Raw genomic sequence first — 25,304 nt, 5'->3', positions numbered from 1 at the left:
TGGAGGTGATTAGAGAGATTGAAGTGAAGGAACCCTTAGGAGGCAGTGATCATAACATGATTGAGTTCACTGTGAGAGAAGCCGAAATCCGATGTGTCGGTATTTCAGTGGAGTAAAGGAAATTATAGTGGCATGAGAGAGGAGCTGGCCAAAGTTGACTGGAAAGGGACACTGGCAGGAAGGACAGCAGAGCAGCAGTGGCTGGAGTTTATGCGAGGAGTGAGGAAGGTGCAAGACAGGTATATTCCAAAAAAGAAGAAATTTTTGAATGGAAAAAGGATGCAACCATGGCTGACAAGAGAAGTCAAAGCCAAAGTTAAAGCAAAGGAGAGGGCATACAAGGAAGCAAAAATTAGTGGGAAGACAGAGGATTGGGAGGTTTATAAAAGCTTACAAAAGGAGACTAAGAAGGTCATTAAGAGTGAAAAGATTAACTATGAAAAGAAGCTAGCAAATAATATCAGAGGATATTAAAAGCTTTTTCAAGTATATAAAGAGTAAAAGACAGGTGAAAGTAGATATAGGACCGATAGAAAATGATGCTGGAGAAATTGTAATGGGAGATAAGGAGATGGCGGAGGAACTGAACGAGTATTTTGCATCAGTCTTCACTGAGGAAGACATCAGCAGCATACCGGACACTGCAGGGTGGCAGGGAAGAGAAGTGTGCACAGTAACAATTACAACAGAGAAAGTACTCAGGAAGCTGAATAGTCTAAAGGTACATAAATCTCCCGGACCAGATGGAATGCATCCTCGTGTTCTGAAGGAAGTAGCTGTGGAGATTGTGGAGGCATTAGGGATGATCTTTCAAAAGTTGATAGATTCTGGCATGGTTCTGGAGGAATGGAAGATGCAAATGTTACTCCGCTATTTAAGAAGGGGGCAAAGAAGCAAAAAGGAAATTATAAACCTGTTAGCTTGACATCGGTGGTTGGGAAGATGTTGGAGTCGATTGTTAAGGATGAGGTTATGGAGTACCTGGAGGCATATGACAAGATAGGCAGAACTCAGCATGGTTTCCTTCAAGAAAAATCCTGCCTGACAAACCTGTTGCAATTTTTTGAGGAAATTACAAGTAGGCTAGACAAGGGAGATGCAGTGAATGTTGTATATTTGGATTTTCAGAAGGTCTTTGACAAGGTGCCACACATGAGGCTGCTTAACAAGATAAGAGCCCATGGAATTACGGGAAAGTTACGTACGTGGATAGAGCGTTGGCTGATTGGCAGGAAACAGTGGGAATAAAGGGATCCTATTCTGGTTGGCTGCCAGTTACCAGTGGTGTTCCACAGGGGTCCGTGTTGGGGCCGTTTCTTTTTACGTTGTACGTCAACGATTTGGATTACGGAATAGATGGCTTTGTGGCTAAGTTTGCTGACGATACGAAGATAGGTGGAGGGGCTGGTAGTGCTGAGGAAACGGAGAGTCTGCAGAGAGACTTGGTTAGATTGGAAGAATGGGCAAAGAAGTGGCAAATGAAATACAATGTTGGAAGGTGCATGGTTATGCACTTTGGCAGAAGAAATAAGCGGGCAGACTATTATTTAAATCGGGAGAGAATTCAAAGTTCTGAGATGCAACGGGACTTGGGAGTCCTCGTGCAGGATACCGTTAAGGTTAACCTTCAGGTTGAGTCGGTGGGGAAGAATGCGAATGCAATGTTAGCTTTCATTTCTAGAGGAATAGAGTATAGGGGCAGGGATATGATGTTGACGCTCTATAAGGCGCTGGTAAGACCTCACTTGGAGTACTGTGGGCAGTTTTGGTCTCCTTATTTAAGAAAGGATGTGCTGACGTTGGAGAGGGTACAGAGAAGATTCACTAGAATGATTCCGGGAATGAGAGGGTTAACATATGAGGAACGTTTGTCCACTCTTGGACTGTATTCCTTTGAGTTTAGAAGAATGAGGGGGCACCTCATAGAAACATTTCAAATGTTGAAAGGCATGGACAGAGTGGATGTGGCAAAGTTGTTTCCCATGATGGGGGAGTCTAGTACGAGAGGGCATGACTTAAGGATTGAAGGGTACCCATTCAGAACAGAGATGCGAAGAAATTATTTTAGCCAGAGGGTGATGAATCTCTGGAATTTGTTGCCACGGGCGGCAGTGGAAGCCAAATCATTGGGTGTATTTAAGGCAGAGATCGATAGGTATGTTAGTAGCCAGGGCATCAAAGGTTATGGTGAGAAGGCAGGGGAGTGGGACTAAATGGGAGAATGGATCAGCTCATGATAAAATGGCGGAGCAGACTCAACGGGCGGAATGGCCAACTTCTGCTCCTTTGTCTTATAGTCTAATAAATAGAGAATGGTACTGTTCATTGTTGGCAGACAACTAGTATTTCCTCAGTCACTAGTGCACCACATTTTTAATAAAGTGAATATATTGTATCATTTGCGAAGCACATGATATGAGTTTGGAAGAATGAATAAGTTTTTATAATCATGGTCTGCAAATCTAATTAACAAACTATGATCTTGAAAGCAAGCAAAGTATAATAGAAACATCTGTCCTTTCTTCATTGCACCTATAAAATCCCTACTGAGATACAAGGCTTATAGATCCTGATCTAGGATCCATAAGGAGTAGTATTTACCCTGCTAAGCTCTGTCAGTAACTCCCTCTAAAGTACCCGTTCTGTACCTTTGCACTGTCTTTAGTAGCAGCTTATTCACCTTTACCTTGATTTCTAGAACTAACATTACTGCAACTCTTTCTGTGTCTTGTGCTGCATTTCTGGTAGCAGAAGACATTTTGGTGCCATCCAAAGGACCAGTGTGAATGGCTTTTGGAATACCTTCTTTCCAAAACATCTTCATGAACCTCCTTTGAATCCTCTCCAATGCCAGCACATCCTCTCTTAGATAAGGGGCCTAAAAACTGGTCAGAATACTCCAAGTGAGGCTTTGCCAATGCCTTGTAAGGCCTCAGTATTACATCTTTGGTTTTTATATTCTAGTCCTCTTGAAATGAATGCTAACATTGCATTTACCTTCTTCACCACCGACTCATTCTGTAAGGTAACTTTTAGGGAATCCTGCATGAGGACTCCCAAGTCCCACTGCACCCCAGATTTTTGAATCTTCTCCCCATTTAGAACATTGTCTATGCTTTTATTTCTTCTACCAAAATGCATGACCATACATTTCTTGACACTGTATACCATCTGCCACTTCTTTGGCCAATCTCCTACTCTGTTTGAGTCCTTCTGCAGCCTCCCTGCTTCCTTAACACTACCTGCCCCTCCAACTATCATCATTTCATCTGCAACCTTAGCCACAAAGACACCAATTCTATCATCCTAATCACTGAAATACAATGTAAAAGAAGTGGTCCTAAAGAGCACCACTCATCACTGGCATTCTATCAGTAAAGGCTACATTTATTCGCACTCTTTGCCTCCTGCCAGCCAGCCAATGCTCTATCCATACTAGTGTCTTTCCTGTAATATCATGGGCTCTTATCTTGCTAAGTCTCATGTGAGCACTCTGTCAAAGGCCTTTTGAAAATCCAAGTACAAAATATCTACCGATTCTCCTTTGTCTGTCCTGCTTGTCATGCCCTCAAAGAATTCCAATAGATTTGTCAGGCAAGAGTTACCTTTAAAAACCATGCTGACTTTGGCCCATTTTATCAGGTACGTCCAAGGATCCTGAAACCACATCCTTAACAAGCGAATCCAACTTCTTCCCAACCACTGAGGTAAGGGTAACTGGCCCATAATTTCTTTATTCTTCCTCTCTCCCTTCTTGAAGAGTGGAGTGACATTTTAATTTTTCACTCCTCTGGACCCATGCCAGAATCCAGTGATCCTTGAAAGATCAAAACTGAAGCCTCTACAATTCCTTCACCGACCTCTTTCAGAACCCTGGGGTGCAGTCCATCTGATCCAGGTAACTTATCTAGCTCAGACCTTTCAGCTTCCTTCTTTCTAGTTTTAGCAGTGACTTCTGCCTCAGCCTCCTCAAATTTCCGGTGTACTGCAAGTGTCTTCCACAGTGAGGACAGATGCAAAATGCTTATTCAGTTTATCTCCCATTTCCTTGTTCCTCCATAACTACCTCTGCAGCATAATTTTTCTGCAGTCCAGGATCTACTCTCAACTCTCTTTTACTCTTTATATATCTTAAAAAAATACTTCTGGTATCCTCTTTGATATCCCAGTTGTTTACAATATATATTAATGACTTGGATGAGGGAATTAAATGCAGCATCTCTAAGTTTGCGGATGACACGAAGCTGGGTGGCAGTGTTAGCTGTGAGGAGGATGCTAAGAGGATGCAGAGTGACTTGGATAGGTTGGGTGAGTGGGCAAATTCATGGCAGATGCAATTTAATGTGGATAAATGTGAAGTTATCCACTTTGGTAGCAAAAATAGAAAAACAGATTATTATCTGAATGGTGGCCGATTAGGAAAAGGGGAGATGCAACGAGACCTGGGTGTCATTATACACCAGTCATTGAAAGTGGGCATGCAGGTACAGCAGGCGGTGAAAAAGGCGAATGGTATGCTGGCATTTATAGCGAGAGGATTCGAGTACAGGAGCAGGGAGGTACTACTGCAGTTGTACAAGGCCTTGGTGAGACCACACCTGGAGTATTGTGTGCAGTTTTGGTCCCCTAATCTGAGGAAAGACATCCTTGCCATAGAGGGAGTACAAAGAAGGTTCACCAGATTGATTCCTGGGATGGCAGGACTTTCATATGAAGAAAGACTGGATGAACTGGGCTTGTACTCGTTGGAATTTAGAAGATTGAGGAGGGATCTGATTGAAACGTATAAAATTCTAAAGGGATTGGACAGGCTAGATGCAGGAAGATTGTTCCCGATGTTGGGGAAGTCCAGAACAAGGGGTCACAGTTTGAGGATAAAGGAGAAGCCTTTTAGGACCGAGATTAGGAAAAACTTCTTCACTCAGAGTGGTGAATCTGTGGAATTCTCTGCCACAGGAAGCAGTTGAGGCCAGTACATTGGCTATATTTAAGAGGGAGTTAGATATGGCCCTTGTGGCTACGGGGATCAGGGGGTATGGAGGGAAGGCTGGGGCGGGGTTCTGAGTTGGATGATCAGCCATGATCATAATGAATGGCGGTGCAGGCTCGAAGGGCCGAATGACCTACTCCTGCACCTATTTTCTATGTTTCTATGTTTCTATATCATTGGCTAGCTTACCTTCACATTTCATCCTTTCACTCCTTATGGCATTTTTAGTTCTGTCCTACTGATTTTTAATATAGCTTCCCAGTCCTCTAACTTCCCACTAATTAAGATTTCCCTTTTGCTTTTCTGTTGGCTTTGACTTCCCTTGTTGGACATGGTGGAGTCACCCGACCTTCGTCTTTGGGATGTTAAATATCCTGCACCCTCCAAATTGCTCCCAGAAACTCTAGCCATTGCTGTTCTGCTGCCATCCCTACTGTTGCTCCTTCAGGCAACTTCGGCCAGCTCCTCTCTCATGCCTCTGTATTTTTTCCCCTTTAGTCCACTGTAATACTGGTACATATGACCTTAGCTTCTCCATCTTAAATTGCAGGGTGAATTTTAACACTTTATGATTACTGCCTCAAAAGGCTCCTTTACCTTAAGCTCCCTAATCAAATCTTTCCCATCACATAACACCCATTTCACAATACCTGATCACCAAGTGTGCTCAACCACAAATTGCTCTAAAAAGCTAACACATAGCTTTTCTACAAATTTTCTGTCTTGGGATCTAAAGTCAGCACCAACCTGAATTTCCCACTCTACCTGCATATTGAAATCCCCCATAACATTGCCCTTTTGGCATGCATTTTCTGTGCCCTATTGTTATTTGTAGCCCACAGCCTGGCTACTGTTTGGAGGCCTGTATATATCTCCCATCAGGGTCTTTTTAACCTTGCAGTTTCTTGACTCTACCCACAACAATTCTACATCTCCAATCCAATGTCACTTCCCTCTAAGGCTTTGATATAATTTTTTACCAACAGAGCTACACCACCCCTCTGCCTACCTGCCTGTCCATTTGATATAATGTGTTCCTTAGGCATTAAGCTTCCCCTCTGCCATCCAATTCCTAAATGAACATTGAACCCTTGGACACCACCTCACTTTTATTAATATACAGTATTTCTGGTTTTTGCACATTTTTAAAAAATCTATTCAATACACATACACAGTAATTGATTTATTTATTATTTTTTCTCTTCTATATTTATGTATTGCATTGAACTGCTGCTGCTAAATTAACAAATTTCACATCACATGCCGGTGATAATAAACCTGATTCTGGTTTTGATTGCAGGCAACAGATGAGTTGATAGCAGAATTGAACATGGGCCTTTGTCCCATATATGGAACATGGGTTGAGACATAAAAGATGTTCTTAGATGGGATATGAACATACATTGAATGGAGGGATATGGACAATGTGCAGACAGAGGAGATCAAAGGGCATGAGCTTAATTACTTTCGTAAAACATTGTGAGCCTGTGGGCCTGTTTCTGTGCTGTACTGCTCTATGATCTAAAAAAATATTGTTACAAGTAATTGAGTCACAGACAGATGAAATGTTGGTGAGTCTATTCAGGCCATGATCTACTGTTGAGTGTACAAGGGCATGGTAAAGTCCTTGAAGGGATCTTGCAGTCTAACATCAGAACGTGTCAGGAGAATTTTGGTAAAACGGTTTAATGCCAGGAACCTAAAGGATGGCAGAGCATGTGGGCATGCCTACAGAATGGAGATGGCACCTCAGAATGCGGCCAGTTTCTCTAGAGCTTACGTAAGTAAGAAGATGGGGGCAGGTATTGCAGAACAGCCATGACGAGCGTAAATCCTCAAACGTGTCCTCAAACATGATAATTTACACAACACTGCAAATCCTTAAAAGAGAGTAAAGAGTGTTAGATATAGTAGTCTGCTCACGATACAGAAGAAGGAAGGCAATGCCACAGAATGGACCTGCTGGGGTACCAAACATAAGGCAGAGTCTGAGACAATCGTAAGAAGATTGATTTTGTGCTGTGTGCGAGATGTGGGTATTCTGAGAAACCTCCAGTGTCCCGGATAAACACATCTGCACCAGGTGCACTGAGCTACAACTCCTGAGAGAACGTATTAAGGAAATGGAGCTGCAGCTCGATGACCTTTGGCTCATATGGGAGAATGAGGAGGTTTATGGAAAGGAGCTATGGGGGGCAGTCACCCTTAGGTTGTAGGAGACATTTAACTGTTAGGACTGTCAGGAGAAGGAAGGAAAGTACACAGCCAGTGCAGAGTTATCCTGTGGCCATTACGCTCAATATTAAGTATACCACTTTAGATACTGTTGAGGGGAGACGATCTACTAGAGGGGAACCACAGTGAATGGGTCTCTGGCACAGAGTCTGGTGCTGTGGCTCAGAAGAGCAGAGGATTGAAATTCCGTAGTCAAAGGAACAGAGACGAGATTCTGTGGGCACAATAGAGACCCCTGGCTGGTATGTTGCTTCCCAGGTGTCAGGGTAAGGGATGTCTTGGATTTGGTCCATGTCATTCTCAAGGGGAGAACCAAAATTAGAGCCAATGACATAGATAGATGTGAGGAGATCCTGAAGAGAGATTTAAGGGAGCTAGGTAGAAAGCTGAAAAATAGAACTTCCAGGGTAGTAATCACTGGATCACTGCCTATGCCCTGCACCAGTGTGGGTAAGAACAGAATGATTTGGCAGGTGAATGTATGGCTGAGGAATTGTTGCAGAGGCAGGGGTTCAGATTTCTGGATTATTGGGATCTTTGATGGGGAAGGTACAATCTGTACAAACGGGTTACATCTGAACCTGAGGGGGTCCAATATCCTTGCAGGCAGGTTTGCTAAAATTGTTTGGAAGGGTTTAAACTAATTTGACGGGGATGGGAACCAGCGTGCTAGTGCTGAAGATTAAATAGTGGTTTACAATCAAAGGCAATGTGTAGTGAGTGTCCTAGCAAAGAGAGGCTGCTGTCAATAGGATGAGTTGCAATGTAAAAGGCAGACATAATCGAAAGGGGTGACAAATGCAGCATTAAAGGTGTTATATTTGAATGCATGCAGTTTATGGAATAAGGTAGAATGACTTGTAACACAGTTACATTTTGGCATGTATGATGTTGTAGGCATCACTGAATCATGGCTGAAAGAAGATTATAGCTGGGAGCTTAACATCCAAGGATACACAGTGTATCAAAAGGACAGGCAGGAAGGCAGAGGTGGTGGCATGGCTCTGTTGGTTTAAAAAAAAAGAATTCAAATCATTAGAAAGAGGTGGCATAGGATAAGAGGGTGTTGAATCATTGTGGTTAGAGCTAAGGAACTGCAACGGTAAAAAGACTATGATGGGAGTTATATACAGACCCCCAAACAGGTCTACAAACTACAATAGGAGTTAGAGAAAGCATGCCCAAAATGCAATGTTATAATAGTCATGGGTGATTTCAATATGCAAGTAGATTTGGAAAATTAGGTTGGGACTAGATCCCAAGATAGGGAATTTCTAGAAAGCCCATGAAATGGCTTTTTAGAGCACTTTGTGGTTGAGCCCATGAAGGGGCTAGCATTTCTGGTTTGGGAATTGTCCAATGAACTGGAATTGATTAGAGAGCTTAAGATAAAAGAACCCTGTGGGAAAAGTGATCATAATATGATCGAATTCACCCTGAAATTTGAGAAGGAGAAGCGACATATGTGGATTGAGCGTTGGCTGATTGGCACGAAACAGAGAGTGGGAATAAAGGTATCCCATTCTGGTTGGCTGCCAGTTACCAGTGGTTTTCCACAGGGGTCTGTGTTGGGGCTACTTTTTATGTTGTACATCAACGATTTTGATTATGGAATAGATGGCTTTGTGGCTAAGTTTGCTGATGATATGAAGATAGGTGGAGGGGCCGGTAGTGCTGAGGAAACAGGGTCTGCAGAGAGACTTGGATAGATTGGGAGAATTGGCAAAGAAGTGGCAAATGAAATACAATGTTGGAAAGTGTATGGTTATGCACTTTGGTAGAAGAAATAAGCGGGCAGACTATTATTTAAATAGGGAGAGAATTCAAAGTTCTGAGATGCAACAGGACTTGGGAATCCTTGTGCAGGATACCCTTAAAATTAACCTCCAGGTTGAGTTGGTGGTGAAGAAGGCGCATGCAATGTTGGCATTCATTTCTAGAGGAATAAGAGTATAGGAGCAGGGATGTGATGTTGAAGCTCTATAAGGCACTGGTAAGACCTCACGGAGTACTGTGTGCTGTTTTGGGCTCCTTATTTAAGAAAGGATGTGCTGACGTTGGAGAGGGTTCAGAGAAGATTCACTAGAATGATTCCGGGAATGAGAGGGTTAACATATAAGGAACGTTTGACCACCCTTGGACTGTACACCTTGGAGTTTAGAAGAATGAGGGGGGACTTCATGGAAACATTTCAAATGTTGAAAAGCATGGACGGAGTGGATGTGGCAAAGTTGTTTCCCATGGTGGGGGAGTCTAGTACGAAAGGGCATGACTTAGGGATTGAAGGGCGCCCATTCAGAGCAGAGATACGAAGAAATTTTTTTAGGCAGAGAGTGGTGAATCTATGGAATTTGTTGCCACGGGCGGCAGTGGAGGTCAAGTCATTGGGTGTATTTCAGGCAGAGATTGATAGGTATCTGAGTATCCAGGGCATCAAAGGTTATGGTGAGAAGGCGGGGGAGTGGGACTAAATGGGAGAATGGATCAGCTCATGATAAAATGGCAGAGCAGACTCAATGGGCTGAATGGCCGACTTCTGCTCCTTTGTCTTATGGTCTAAAGTCAGATGTATTGGAGTAAAGGGGGTTATAGAGGCACGAGAGAGGAGTTGGCCAGAATTTTGGAAAAGAACACTGGCAGGGATGACGGCAGAGCAGCAACGGATGGAATTTCTGGAAGCAGTTTGGAAGGTATAGGATATACGTATACATCCCTAAAAGCAAGATGTATTCTAAACAACACACTCGTATTCTAAAGGCAGGATGATAACTATAGCTAACAAGGAGAGTCAAAGCCAACATAAAAACCAAAGAGAGAGAATATAATAGTGCAAAAATTAGTGGGAACTTAGAACATTGGGAAGCTTTTAAAAAGCAACAGAATGCAACAAAAAATCATTAAGAAGGATATGGTGGAATACAAAAGTAAGATAGCCAATAATTTTAAAAAGAATACTAAATGTTTCTTCAGATACACAAAGTGTAAAAGAGAGGCAAGAGTGGATATCAGACCACTGGAAGATGTTGTTGGACAAGTAGTAATAGGGGACAAGGAAATGGCAGATGAACTGAATAAGTATTTTGCCTCAGTCTTCACTGTGAAAGATACAAGCAGTATGCTGGAAGTTGGGGATCATCAGGGGTCAGAAGTGTGTGAAACTGCCATTACGAGAGAGAAGCTGGAAGATCTGAAGGTAGATCAGTCACCTGGACAAGATGGTATACACCCTAGGGACCAAAAGAGGTGGCTGAAGAGATTCTGGAGGCATTAGTAATGATCTGTCAAGAATTGATTGCTAAGGATGTGGTTTTAGAGTCCTTGGAGGCACGTGATAAAATAGGCCATGGTCAGTATAGTTTCCTCAAGGGAAAATCTTGCCTGACAAATTCTGTTGGAATTGTTTGAAGAAATAACAAGCAAGATAGACATAGGAGAATTGGTGGATGCTGTGTACTGTACTTGGATTTTCAGAAAACCTTTAACAAGATGCCATACATAAGGCTTCTTAATAAATTAGGAGTGAATGCTGTTGCAGGGAAGATACTAGTGTGGGTGAAACAGTGGCTGATTTGAAGGAGGCAAAGAGTGGGAATAAAAGGAACTTTTTGTGGTTGGCTGCTGGTGACTAGTGGTGTTCCACAGGGGTTTGTGTTGGGACCACTTCTTTTTGCGCTATATGTCAATGATTTGGATGATGGAATTGATGGCTTTGTTGCAAAGTTTGTGGACAATACAAAGATCGGCAGAGAGGCAGGTAGTTTTGAGGAAGTAGAGTGACTAAAGAAGAATGTAAACAGATTACAAAAATGGACAGATTAGGAGAATGGGCTAAGATCAGCCCATTAGGAGAATAGCTTGTTATAAGAAGAGTGTTTGATGGCGCTGGGTCTGTACTCACTGGAATTTAGAAGAATGAGAAGGAAACCTATCAAATATTGAAACACAGCGATATAGTGGATGTAGAGAGGATGATTTCTATAGCAGGGGAGTCTAGTACCAGAGAGCACAACCTCAGAATAGAGGGATGTCCATTTAGAATGGAGATGAGGAGGAATTTCTTCAGCCTGATGGTAGTGAATCTCTGCATTTCATTGCCACAGATGGCTGTGGAGGCCAAGTCGTTGAGTCTATTTAAAGGGAGGTTGATAGATTTTTGATAAGTCAGGGTGTGAAAGGTTACAGGGAGAATAGAGGAGAATGGGCTTGAGAGAGAAATGGATCAGCTCATGGTCAAAAGGTGGAGCAGACTGAATGGGCTAAATAGCTTCGTTCTGCTCCAATATCTTATGGTGGTAGGAGGTCAAAGAGATTGTGGGACAGATGGGGGGGGGGTTCCGTAACAAAGCTGAGGGCTCTGCGAATGCAGTGGTTCTGTTGTTTATCTTTGATGGGGTGGGGTGGGGTGGATAGAGAGACCCTGATGCTCACAATCTATTGCAGGGTATTGCAGTCTGATGTCGTTCAGTTCCCATAGCAGACATTGATGCAGCTGGTCCGGATACTCTCAATGGTGCTCCAGTAGAATCGGGTGTGGAATCTCACTCACCTCCATCTCCTCAGGAAGTGAAGGTGCTGCTGTGCTTTCTTGACTAAGAGAGTGGTGTTGAGGGTCCAGGTGAGATCATATGTGATATACAGTCCAAGAAACTTAGTATTCCTGATCTCCTTGGAGGAGCCGTTCACATGCAGTAAAGAGTGGTCAGCCTGCACACACACTCATCTCTTCAGTCTTGTACATGTTCAGATTCAAGTTGTATTTGCACCACTCCACAAGCCACTCTATCTCCCCTCTGATTTGAATCCTATCACCTCCTAAACGTAATTCCTGAAAGTACCATTTGCATTTGCATGGCACATCTGTGCATATATCCGCACAAGATGGCAAACCGGGAAAGAGCCCTGGCAATTAGACTAGATACGTGCAAAAGATTTTGAAGTTGGAACAATACCAGTATATAAAGGTTTAAACTATGAGGGCTGACTGCATAAACTTGTCTAGTGCTCCCTAGAGTGCAGTAGATCTGTGGTGATTTCATTCAAGACAAAATAAAAATTATTCAATACAGTAGGTACTGAAGAACTATTTCATCTGGCAGAGATCTTTGGAACTGCAGACAAAAGACTATCCTCCAATTTTCTTCCAAGAGTCATATACCCACATTCAACTATATGAATGTGAGAACTTGGTCATTTAGAAGTGAAAACTGTAAGCACAAAGCATAGTGGAAATTCAGATTTCTCTCACTCCCCAAAAGGCTGTGTAGGTGTTAGATCAATTGAATTTTTTTGCACTAAGGTTAATAGGGACATTAAAAGATCTAAAGCAACAATGGATTACTACAAATAAGTCATAGTACTTTGAAATTTAGAATGTAAATGTGTTGAAGCAATGGGATGGTGCTAACTTTGAGAAATAAACTTCTTGAGAAATATTTCAGTACAGTTACTTTTCCAGTAGTGAACCTTTTAGTTTTGGATATGAAGATTTAAAAGCAAATTTATATGCAGCTAATTTACTGTATGTGCTGATAGCTATGTAGAAGCAACACCCCAATAGTTTCCCTAAAATAAAACTGAGAAATTATGGCCATTGTTTTTTGAGTTCTCAACAAATTTTGCTCAATCTTTTTTATGCTACAATTCTTATCAGATATGAAAACTTGGAAATAGTCCAGACCTTTGATCTAGCCATCATCGAATTATTGATTTTAAATTTAAAATATTCACTCATTAAATCGAACTTTGATTATTGAAACAAAACAAATTCAGTAGGTGCTTTCTGAGAATTAGTCTGATGCAATATTTCTGGTACACAGTTTTGTGAAGATTGTGTTTAATTTGTAACTAGACATATCACTGCTTCAGGATTTTTATCAGTGTTCTCACTGTGCTGGTTTAGATTTACTTGAGATTCAGTAGTGAAAAGGCAGAAGGATGACTAAAGATAATAAAGATAACTAAACTTTGTGCCTTTCTGCCAGAGTTTTGGAGACTTGACTGAGTCATGAGCATTGAAGAAATTGAGCAAATTTTTTTCTCAGTATTCAGTGCAAAGTGAGGTAAAATTTAGTGAAAATGGCATGACAGATTACTTGGCGTAATGGTAAAAAGAACAATTTAGGTTGCTAGACAGATTGTGTCTGCGAAAGCGGAACATAAGCTTTGCTCTTTGGCGAGCAACATGCAACATTGCATTATTCTGTTCCATACTTGCACCTGCTCTTGATCAATTGCCAGTGAACAGACTCTCATAAGGATAATCGGGAGTCATAGAGTCAAGCTGAATGGAAACAGTATTTAGCCCAAATGTACATCCTGCTCACAGACAAAGGGAGCGAGAAGTTAAAGTGTATCCATGAACGGGAGAAACAGTAGGGTTAATAAGGTCATCTTTGAAAGACAAATCATATGGATTGATTCATAGAGGGATATTGAAAAGACAGCTGTAATTCCAAACTTGCACCAAATATGGACAAGACAACTTGAAAACTCCAGGGGCTGTGTTGTGTTTTTTTGTGTGAGATGTGGGAATTCTAGGAGACCTCTAGCCTCTCAGATAACCACATATGCACGCGATGCACTGACTGCAGCTCCTCAGAGAACATGTTAAGGAACTGGAGCTACAGCTCGATGACCTTCAGCTCATATGGGAAACTGAGGAGATGATAGTTAGGAGCTACAGGAAGGTTGTCACCCCTAAGTTGCAGGAGCAGGTACAGGATGACTGTCAGGAGAGGGAAAGGACATGGGCAGCCAGTGTAGAGTACCCCTGTGGCCGTTCCCCTCATAATAAGTAGACACAGGAATGTTTGGACCGATGGAGGCACCCAGATGGTATGTTGCCTCCCAGATTCCGGGGTCAGGGACATTTTGGATCAGCTCCACAGCATTCTAAAGGGGAAGGGTGAGCAGCCAGAAGCCTTGGTATGTATTGGCAACAGCAACATAGGTAGGAAAAGGGAGGAGATCCTGAACAGAGAATTTAGGGAGTGAGGTAGAATGATGAATAGCAGGCTCTCCCGAGTAGTAATCTCTGGATTGCTGCCTGTGTCACATGCCAGTGAGGGTAAAAATAGAATGATTTGGCAGATGAATGTGTGGCTGACGTACTGGTGCAGGAGACTGGGTTTCTGATTTCTGGCTCATTTCTGGAGAAGATATGACCTGTACTAAAGAGATGGGTTACATCTGAACCTGCAGGGAACAAATATCCTTGTGGATAGGTTCACGAGAACTTTTGGGGAGACTTTAAATTAATTTGGCAGGAGATTGTGGAACTGAGTGATAGGGCTAAGGTTGGGGCAGTTGGTATACATACAGAAGCAGTGTGTAATGTGACTGTCAAGAAGAACAGGCAGATGATGGAGCAAAATTGCAGGCAGTAGAGTGAGTGTCAAATACAGGACTGAAGCTGTTGTTATATTTGAATGCATACAGTGTATAAAATAAGGTCAATAATCCTTTAGCACAGTTAGAAATTGGCAAGAATGACATTGTGCCCATCTCTGAGTTGTGGCTGAAAGGAGATTATAGTTGGGAGCTTAACATCCAAGGATACATGTTGTATCAAAAGGGCAGGCATGTAGGCAGGGTGGGTGGCGTGGCTTTGTAGATAAAAAATGAAATCAAATCCTTAGGAGGAGGTGACATAGGATCGGAAGATGTAGAATCATTGTGGGTAGATTTACGGAACTGCAAGGGTTAAAAGACCCTGATGGGAAATATATACAGGCCTCCGAACAGTAGCCAGGATGTGGGCTACAGGTTACAACAAGGGATAGAAAATGCATGTCAAAAGGGCAAACTTACGATTGTCATGGGGGATTTAAATACGTAGGTAGACTGGGAAAATCTGCTTGGTGCTGATTTTGGATGTCAAGAGAGAGGATTTGTAGAATGCCTACAAGATGGCTTTTTAGAGCAGGTTGTGTTTGAGACCACTAGGGGATCAGGTAATCGGTATTAGGTGTTGTGTAATGAACCAGATTTGATTAGGGGGTTTAAGGTAAATAAACACTTAGGAGTAATGATGATAATATGATAGAATTCACCATTCAATTTGAGAGGGAGAATCTAAAAGCAGGTGTATCAATATTGAGGTGGAGGCATGAGAGAGTAGTTGGCCAATGTTGATGGGAAGAGGACACTAGCAGGGATGGTGGCAGTGCAGCAATAGCTAGAGTAATTGGAACTATTCAGAAGCCACAGGATAAATATATTCCAAAGAAGAATAAAGGCAGGACGGCACAACCATGGCTGTCAAGGGAAGTCAAAGCTAACATAAAATCAAAAAGGGAGAGCATATAATAGAGCAAACATTAGTGGGAAATTAGAGGATTGGGAAGCTTTTAAAAACCAACAGAAGGCAAATAAAAGAGCCATAAAGAGTGAAAAGATTAAACATGAATGTAAGCTAGCCGATAATATCAAAGAAGATTAACAAGAGTTTTTTTCAGATATATGAAGAAAAAAAATGAGAGGCAAGAGTAGGTATTGGACCACGGGAAAATAATGCTGGAGAGATAGCAATGGTGGGTGGGGGGGGGGTGGAGAAATGGCTGACAATAAGTATTTTGCATCAGTCTTCACTGTGGAAGACACTAGCAGTATGCTGGCAGTTGGAGCATATCGGGGGGCAGAAATGAGTGTAGTTGTTATTTCTAGGGAGAAGGTGCTTGGGAAACTGAAAGGTCTGAATGTAGATAAGTCACCCGGACCAAATGAACTGCACTCGATGGTTCTGACAAAGGTGGTTGAAAAGGGTGTGGAGGCATTAGTGATGATCCTTCAAGAATCATTAGATTCTGGCATGATTCCAGAAGACTGGGAAATTGCTAATGTCACTCTACTATTCAAGACAGGAGGGAGGCAGAAGGAAGGAAATTAGAAACCAGATAGCCCAAATTCGGTGCCTGGGAAGATGTTGGAATCAATTGTTAAGGGTATGTTTGGGGTACTTGCAGGTGCATGATAAAATGGGCCAAAGTCACCATGATTTCCTTAAGGAAAAATTTTGCCTGACACATCTGTGGAAATTCTTTGAGAAAATAACAAGCAGGATAGATAAAGGAGAATTGATGGATGCTGTGTACTTGGATTTTCAAAAGGCCTTTGACAAGGTGCCACATATGAGACTGCTTAGCAAGATAAGGGCCCATGGTATTTCAGGAAAGACACTAGTGTGGATGGAGCATTGACTGATTGCCAAGGGGCAAAGAGTGGCAATAAAGGGAGCTTTTTCTGATTGGCTGCTGGTGAATAGTCGTGTTCCACAGGGGTTGGTGTTGAGATTGCTTCTTTTTACATTGTATATCAATGATGTAGATGACAGAATTGTTGGCTTTGTGGGCAAGTTTGTGGATGATATGAAGGTAGGTGGTGGGGCAGGTGATGTTGAGAAGGCAGGGAGGCTGCAGAAGGACTTAAACAGGTTAGGAGAATGGACAAAGAAATGGAAGGTGGAATGCAGTATAGGAGAAAATCTGCAGATGCTAGAAATCTGAGCAACACACACACCACGCTGGAGGAACTCAGCAGGCCAGGTGGTATCTATGGAAAAAAAGTACAGTTGGTGTTTCGGGCAGAATAGAATGCAGTGTTGGAAAGTGTATGCATATGCTTTTTGATAGAAGGAATAAAAGCAGATACTATTTTCTAAACGGGGGAAAATTTAAAAATCCAAGGTGTAAAGGGACCTCATGAAGGACTCCCTAAAAGTTCATTTGCAGATTGAGTCAGTGGTGAGGAAGGCAAATGCGATGTTAGCATTCATTTCAAGAGGACTAATATATAAAAACAAGGATATAATGCTGAGGCTTTATAAGACACTGGTGAGGCCTTACTTGGACTATTGTGAGCAGTTTTGGGTCCCTGATCTGAGAAAGATTGTGCTGACATTGAAGAGGATTCAATGGAGGTTCATGAAAATGATTCCGGGAATGAAAGGGTTATTATATGAGAAGCGTTTGATGGCCTTTGGGCCTGTACTCACCGGAATTTAAAAGAGTGACAAGGGGAGGGATCTCATTGAAACCTTTTGAATGTTGAAAGGCCTAGATAGAGTGGGTGTGGAAAGGATGCTTCCTATAGTGAGGGAGTCTAGGACTAGAGGGCCAACCACAGAATAGAGAAAGATGAGGAGGAATTTCTCTAGCTGGAGGGTGAGAGTCTATGGAACTCATTGGCACAGGCATTGTGGAGGCCAGGTCATCGAGTGTATTTAAAGTTTCTTCAAACTATAAGATAAAAGAGATGTAAAATAACTAGAGAACATACATAAAATAAATCATGAATGACACTGGAATATAACATTAAATGTATAAATGACTAAACAGGACAGGTTACCTCCTCTTCTGAAACAAGAATGTGGAAGTCAGATATTTTTAAATAAAAGAATTAAAATTCACCTTCCATTACATGTTGTAAGTCTGATGTTGTTGTTTATGCCCATAATCCGCTTCTGAAAATCAATTCCATTGCTGAAATTAGAATCAAATTTTGGAAGCTATATCTGGGTACTACCATGTGGGATATTTAATACGCGCAACCAAGGATGAATTTCTATCTCAATGCTTCTGCATGAGGGCGAACAAAACCCGAGATCATCAATATGAGATAGTCCTCAAGAAATCTAGCAGCGGATTCAAAATAAATTCTAAGTGTTAAGAATATAGAACATAACCCAGGGAGAGATTTTAAGCCAAATTTCTTGGTAAGTCTCTCTTTTGTATATTGTATTGCATTGTATTAAAATGATGATGCATTTGTGAGGGAAGTGGGGAGTTGAGGGCTCTTCTAATGGAGTTAGATGAAGAACCTCAGGTGGTACTCAGGAATGACCGAGTGCAGTTCTTTATCTGTTGCACATTTTAGGCCAGACAGAATTGTGGTGCAGAACAGCTTGAGATAACAGAATGCAGAGCAATCTCAAGCAAATGAATAGCTGATGCCATTTTCTTTGTGAGTGTTGATGACGTAGCTGTGGCTATTAATAGGAGTAATTGTCAGATTGTCTCAAGTATTGAATTGAGACCTGATGCTTGCAAACTTTCAGACAGGGCAACACTCAAAACACGCTGATGGAACTCAGCAGGCCAGGCAGCATCAGTGGAAAAGATTGGTCGACGTTTCGGGCTGGAACCTGTTGCTTTGACCCCAGCATCTGCAGATTATTTTGTCTTTCAGACAGGGCTTTGGTGGAGCCTTCCTACAATTAATCTTTCATGTATTTTGGAAATCGTACACTCTACCCAGTGCAAAATGACCCATATTCGATAGGTAAGTAATTGTTATAAATTCCATTGTGGAAGGTAATGTTTCAGAAAGCTACTGCAAAATTGAAAACATGCCTCTCCTCAAGCTTTCTCCTCTTATCCAGCTGTCTCCTTGTTCAAAATCAACTCTACTGGCTCAAAATTCTCTCCAGCACCTTTGCTTGACATGAGCTGTTGGGTCCAAGACAAAGCCAAATGTTATTGAATGCCAACACGAGAAAATCTGCAGATGCTGGAGATTCAGGCAACACACACAAAATGCTGGTGGAACGCAGCAGAACAGGCAGGATCTATAGGAAGATGAACACCTACGCTCTGTCCGCCAGAGAAAGCAGGATCTCCCAGTAGCCACACATTTTAATTCCACATCCCATTCCCATTCTGATATGTCAATCCATGGCCTCCTCTACTGTCGAGATGAAGCCACTCTCAGGCTGGAGGAACAATACCTTATATTCTGTCTGGGTAGCCTCCAACCTGATGGCATGAACATTGATATCTCTAACTTCTGCTAATGCCCCTCCTCCCCTTCATACCCCATCCTTTATTTATTTATTCATTCATTCATATTCTCTCTATCTCCCTCCCTCTCCCTCTCCCTCTCCCTCTCCCTCTCCCTCTCCCTCTCCCTCTCCCCCTCCCTCTCCCCCTCCCTCTCCCCCTCCCTCTCCCCCTCCCTCTCCCCCTCCCTCTCCCCCTCCCTCTCCCCCTCCCCCTCCCCCTCCCCCTCCCCCTCCCCCTCCCCCAATAACTCCTTGCCTGTTCTCCATCTTCCTCTGGTGTTCCCCTCCCCTTTTCTTTCTTCCAACTACCATGATACTCCCCCTTCTCCAGCCTTGTATCCCTTTTGCCAATCAACTTTCCAGCTCTTGGCTTCATCCCTCTCCTATCATTTTGGGTCTCCCCCTCCCCCTCCCACTTTCAAATCTCTTACTATCTCTTTTTTTCTGTTAGTCCTGACGAAGGGTCTCGACTCGAGATGTCGACTGTACTTCTTCCTACAGATGCTGCCTGGCCTGCTGTGTTCCACCAGCATTTTGTGTGTGCTGCTTGTTATTGAATGCCAGCCCAGTGGTAGATGCATCATATGTTGACACCCAAAGATTGCAATTTGCATTCTCTGTGGCAATGATTCCAGTTAAACAACAATCTAGAAAATGAATCATTCATAAACACTCCTGCACTGATGAGTGGGGCTTGTTAACATCCTGTTCCATTAGCCTGCATTTTGATGAAACCTGAATTAATATCGCTACCAATAAGTTTCACTGCACAATTTTAATGCCCTGCAGTGAATTGGCTTTGGAAATAATGATTATAATTTTTCAATTTAAATCTCCAGATCTTGATTTTTTTAAAACCAATTTCTAGCTTTTACTTCCAATTTCTGATTGCAATTGTAGCAGCCTTCACCTTCTCTTGATTCACTTAAGTGGCTTGTGGAATTATTTTAGTTAATATGAATTCTCTTATAGGGGTCTGCTGAATCCATCTCATACAGGCATGTAATTTTCTTGTTTTATGAACATAATTGCTAGGTGTTAGCTTTTTAAAATGCTGTCCCATTTTTATTCTGCAGTTTTACAGAAATCTGATCTTAGTATGAATTCTATCTCAATTAAAGCAATATTTCTCCGATATGATCACTTAACTGATACAATCGTTCTGCATACGTTACATTGCTAAGCAGCAGCGCAAAGACAAAAAAACATACAGAAAATTATTAAACCATTTGTCCAAACAAGTTTATCTACCCAAACTGCTCTGTTTAAGGATGCTTATATTTGTACACCAAGTTGATTCTGTGATTTCCTTTACATCACCCCATCTCTATTTTAATTTACCTTTAATTATTTAAATACTTACAAATAAGACTTAAGGGGCTGTCATTAATTTTGTCTCTTGTTTAGTTTAATTTGTATTTGGCCTGTTGTTTTCAACATGCATGTACTAATACAATTGCATGCAGGATTTCCTTGGTGGGAGTTTTGAAAGTTTTTACATCAAAGACTCAGAAGATTCTAGAATTCAAAGTGCATTTGTTATCAAAGTAAATATACAGTATACAGCCCTGAGATTCATCTTCCACAGGCAGCCACGAAACAAAGAAACACCATGGAACAACAATTTCAACGCTCCACTCTCAAGCTTGCCAACTTTCCCAGAGACAGCAAATGCACCAGACTGCCCAGTCAGCCCAAAACACACCATCAAAATGTAAACTATAGGCTCCCTTTGCACACAGTTCAGTGGAAGAAGCACAGCATGTTTAAAAGGAGTAGTTGTTTAGTGAACTGTCTGTTGGATGTCACTGTTGGTCATTGCCACCATCACCTAGATCCACTGACGTGCAAAAGCTTTGGTATAGATGTTCTACTCGCTGTCCAATTCATTTGGGAGAAGGATGTAAGCTGGAATCCCATGCCTACTGGGTGGAAGGGCCATAAGGTGATGTGGAAAGGATGCCTTCTCTTAGGGCAGTGGTTCCCAAACTGTTTTGGATTACTGTTGCCTTGGCTCCCAGACCACATCCTCAGCAACTCCACCTCTCCTTTCCGGCCATTACATAAAAACTATGAAGAATTTTGATTTACAATGCACAGTAATAGAAAGTAGGATCTGCAAATTCAAAGCAGTGAGAAATAATTGCAAAAATTATTGAAATCTAGTTAGTTACGAATAAAATGATGTCTTTAATTACAGTAAAAACAATTTTCAGCAAAGATCTTTGAGTATACGTTAGTCTAATTATTCACTATTTCATTGCTTTTCACCTTTCAATGGGATGGATGGGCTTGGTGCAGTGATATCAGCTCAACATCAAGTTTATTGTTATTTAACTATATACATGTGTGTAATGTATATAACCATATAATGCATATAGAAACAAGATGTTTCTTTGAACCAGGGTGTAAAGCATACTACACATAGCACATGATAACTTATGGAGGTAAGGATAAAATCTACAGATGAATCACTCATAAATAACAAACTAAAGTAAATTAATATTAAATATTGTAAGATACGAAACAGATTTACCAGTGGGACTTCGAATATGATGTGGTAGGGAGTTCAGAAGCCTAATGGCTTGAGGGAAGAATCTTCCAATTCTGACTGTTCTTGTTTTTAGAAAGTCATAGAGGATGCTGGATAGACGAGTGGGATCCTTATTAATATCAAAGTCCCTCCATACAATACACTCCTGATAAATGTCCCTGACGGATGGCAGGAAGACACTATGATCCTCTCAGCTGTTCTCATGGTCCATTGTAGGGATTTCTGGTCCGATGCTCAGCTGCTCCCATATCAGATGGAGATGCAAATTCTCAGGACACTCTCCATGGTGCTGCTGTAAAATGCAGTTAAGATGGAGGAGGGGGAGCCATTGCTTTCCTCCATCTTCTTAGGAAGTGGAGGCACAGCTGTGCCTTCCTGTTCAGGGAGGTGATATCAAGGGACTGGGCGAGGTCATCCGTGATGTGAACTCTCAGGAATTTGGTGCACTTAACTCTCTCTACGGAGGAGCCATGTGTTCATAGAGGAGGATGGATCATCTGCACCTTCCTGAAGTCCATGCTGATTTCCTTTATCTTCTCCGTGTTCAGGCTTAGGTTGTTACTCTTACATGAATCCACCAGCTGCTCTACATCCTCTGTATACTCCATCTCATCATCACTCTTGATAAGATCAATCACTGTTGTGTCATCTACAAACTTGATGACACGGTTTGAGCTGGATCCTGCGATACAGTCAGGCCTCAGCAATGTGAACAGCAGCAGGATGAACACACAGCCCTGGGGGGGTGCCAGTGCTTAGTTTAATGGGGCAAGAGATGTTGCTGCCCACAAAAACTGACTGTGGCCTTACTACTAAAAAGTCCAGTATCCAATGCAGAGGGAGGTGTTGAGACCCAGCAAGGACAATTTCTCCACCATTTTCTGGGCTAGGATTGTGTTGAACGCTGAACTGAAGTGTGTAAACAACAGTCTGGCATATGAGACCCGATTTTCCAGCTGGGACAGGACAGAGTGGAGGGCAGAGGCTATTGCATTGTCAGTGGATCAATTTAAGCGATTAACGAATTGGAAAGGGTCCAATGTAGTTGGGAGAAAGGCTTTAATGCACTCCATGACCAGTCGCTCAAAGCATTTCATAATGGTTGGTGTTAATGCATGAGACGATAGTCACTTAGACAGATTACTGTCGCCTTCTTTGATGATGGTTGACGGTTGCCGCCTTGAAAACCAAGGGGACAATGAATTGTTCCAGAGAGATGTTGAATATATCTGTCAGCTGGGCTGCACAGTCCCTCAGAACCCAACCTGGTCTATTATCAGGCCTTTGCGTGGGTTAATTCTGGCCAACGTCTTCCTCACCTCAGCTTCAGCCAGGTGGAGTGTCTGCTCCCCTGGGTGGAAGGGTGCCACCTTTGCCAGTACTTAGTTCTGTGCATCACACTGGGCTTAGAAGACATTCAGCCTGTTAGGGAATGAAGCATCCTGGTCAATGATGTACAGGGTAGACTTGTAGTCTGTAATCCTCTGAGTTCCCTGCCATAATCGCCTCATGTCTGTGCTATTACAGAAGCGGCTGTAAATTCTCTGAGAATGCTCCCATTTTGCTGTCCTGATGGAATGGGAAGGCACAGTTCTTGCTCCCCTTTGAGCTGTTGCATCCTCTGATCTAAAGGCCTCATCACGATCACTCAGCCTGGCACAGAACTCTGCAGTAAGCCATGGCTTCTGATTTGCCCTCACCTGGATGTGTTTCGTGATGCTAACATCTTCAGTACACTTCTTTACGTAGATGGTCACAGAATCCACTTATTCCTCAATGTTAACATGGTTGCCATAGGTAACAGCCTCCAGTTCGTATTATCAAAGCAGTCCTGCAGTGCAGAGGTTGCACCCTCAGGTTTTCCCACCTTTAGAACTGGTTTGACCCATTTGATCACTGGTTTGTATGCTGGAATTAACATTACAGATAAACGATCTGAGACTCCAAAGTGGGGTCAAGGAACTGCTTTATAGGCATCTGGTATGTAAACCAGGTCGAGTGTGTCTTCGCCTCTGGTAGCTAAATCAACATGCTGGTGGAATTTAGGCCGGTCTGTCTTTAGGTTTACATGGTTAAAATTGCCTGTGGTAATGAAGAGACCGTTGGGGTGATTGGTCTGAAAGTCACTGATGGCACTGTAGAGCTCACACAGTGCCTTGCTGGCATTAGTGGGGGGGGGGGGATATATACATCTAACAACACAATTAGAGTGAACTCCGTCATTATATAAAATGGTCTGTACTTCATAAAAATGAACTCAATCATTGGAGAACAGTGGTGCTTATTTTTGTAAATACAGATACTGCCACATCGGGTCTTGCCTAGAATGACTTTTTGAATCTTGGCTTCAGGTCAAAGTTATTTTGTAGCAAGATCAGTTCTTGCTCTAGCCTTCCTGTAAATTCCCCGTTGCAAGTGTTCAAGAATGAATTTATTCCCCAATCTGGAAATTGGATCGAGAAAAGATCCTGAAATCTCTCTGACATATCTTTATGCAGCTCATCCATGTGGGCACAGTATACTTAGAGATCATCATCTGGTATTTTGTCTTTCTCTTCCAACTCAGGGAGGAAATTGGAGAAGGTCACGACAGCCAATATTGCACTTAAATAGGGTTAACTTGGACAGAAATATAGAAGTGATTGATTTGACTATGATAAAATTCATTTCATTTCCTTGCAATTGAAAATTGATTTAATTAAACTTTGCAAATAATTCTGACAAATAAGCAAAGTCATGCCTAATGTTTTCGAGTTCATTTCTGAATAAAGCATTCATCTTCAAAGAATTTTATCAGAGTTTTAAAAAGTGTAATAAAGTTTCTCGGGCACTTTTCTTTTGAGAGCCATCTGACATCTGTGTGCAACAGCAAGCAATCAAACTGTTCATCATTCTCAATACAAAGCTCTCAAAATAATCAAGAATTGAGAGCATAGGATTTGATTTTACTTACTGCTGTGATAACAGCATTTAATGATGTGTGCAGCTGATCACTTAGGTTTTTTTTGCAGCAAGATGTTGTCTGTGAATTACACAGTGAACGGTAAATATGTTAGGTACAGCTTTTTTTAAAGAAAGTTATGTAAGTTATATCCCCCCCGGCTACTGGCGGCATCCTGTCATTGATGGTGCCCCATCTGTTGCATAAGCAAGAATGTTGATGAGCGGAATGTCCTTCTCTTTGAAAAATTGCTCAACCACCTGAAATATTAACTCTCCCTTCATATGTCTCCTAGCCCCCTTGCAAATAACAACCATGCTTTGATCTTTTTATGACGTGAACATAACCAAGAGGCAAAGATTTATTGCCTGGCAAGGTTGACTTACCCAATTGCAGAGCTAATTTTCTAGCCCTAAGTATGTTGCGCAATGTGTCTTCCACATTCTCAGACTTTTTATCTGTTTGATTTTGAGTAGAATTGTTGCTGAGCAGAATCGCTTTAATTATTTGGTCTGATGATTTATGCAAAACTGTACTCAGAACGTCCCTTACTGCTGGCAGAATCAGTTTTTCTCCAGTTGCATGGGGCTTTCCAGATTTAGCAATGAGCAATACAATGTTAGTAGGGTTTTTTTTTTACATTTTGTTTCTTCTTATTATTATTGGTATACTGTTTAGCTTGGTTAATCAGTTATTTGATAGTTTAAATCTTATTGTATATATTGATATGTTGGTTTGACTATTATGTATTTTGTTTGTTGATTTTCAATAATAATTAATAAAAAGATTTAAAATGAGCAATACAATG

General features: G+C 41.9%; 1 protein-coding gene across 1 annotated transcript in view; it reads left to right on the top strand.

Moving 5' to 3' along the window:
• epha6 (eph receptor A6) overlaps positions 1-25,304 on the top strand; it is a 729,322-nt gene that overhangs the window by 37,478 nt on the left and 666,540 nt on the right. The window lies entirely within an intron of this gene.

This window comes from Mobula birostris, chromosome 6 (genome assembly GCF_030028105.1).
Source record: "Mobula birostris isolate sMobBir1 chromosome 6, sMobBir1.hap1, whole genome shotgun sequence".
Taxonomy (NCBI): domain Eukaryota; kingdom Metazoa; phylum Chordata; class Chondrichthyes; order Myliobatiformes; family Myliobatidae; genus Mobula; species Mobula birostris.
The sequence above is the reverse complement of the archived record's forward strand: the minus strand, read 5'-3'. Positions and strand labels throughout refer to the sequence as shown.